This window comes from Penaeus monodon, chromosome 19, assembly GCF_015228065.2.
Source record: "Penaeus monodon isolate SGIC_2016 chromosome 19, NSTDA_Pmon_1, whole genome shotgun sequence".
NCBI classification, from domain to species: domain Eukaryota; kingdom Metazoa; phylum Arthropoda; class Malacostraca; order Decapoda; family Penaeidae; genus Penaeus; species Penaeus monodon.
This window is the reverse complement of record NC_051404.1, coordinates 39,153,377-39,153,810: the sequence shown is the minus strand read 5'-3', so window position 1 is coordinate 39,153,810 and position 434 is coordinate 39,153,377. Positions and strand designations below refer to the sequence as shown.

At 39.4% G+C, this 434-nt stretch overlaps 1 pseudogene; it reads right to left on the bottom strand.

Moving 5' to 3' along the window:
- Nucleotides 1-434, bottom strand: part of LOC119585406 — a 16,513-nt pseudogene that overhangs the window by 10,862 nt on the left and 5,217 nt on the right.

The following is a 434-nucleotide window of genomic DNA, read 5'->3' as shown; positions in this document are numbered from 1 at the left end:
ACAGGTGGTAAGACTGATACAATTGCTTAATAGTAGCCTACATTAGCCTACATTTATGTGTGTGGGGTGTTAACATCCGATTTCATTTTTCTTTTGTAGTGTCTTGGAATTTCGAAATTTGTTAAGTTATCCTTATAAGTAGCAGATCTTTCTCAGCGGGTGTAATGTGTGTTAGCCGTTTACGCGTTTAGTATCATCATTATCATATTACCATTACCCTCACTTTCACTTGTATTGCTATTGATACATATGTATTTTATACGAGGTAGAATTCCCGTCTTGCGCTGCGCTAGTCAGCAGTCTGAGCATTAACGAAAGAGTCATACGTCAATCGCACGACTAATGACACCTATATGTTCTTACTTCTGGTTCCTGGAAGACCGTTCGAGACCGCAGAATGATGCCACTCAAATGTCACTATTACGTCACTCTAG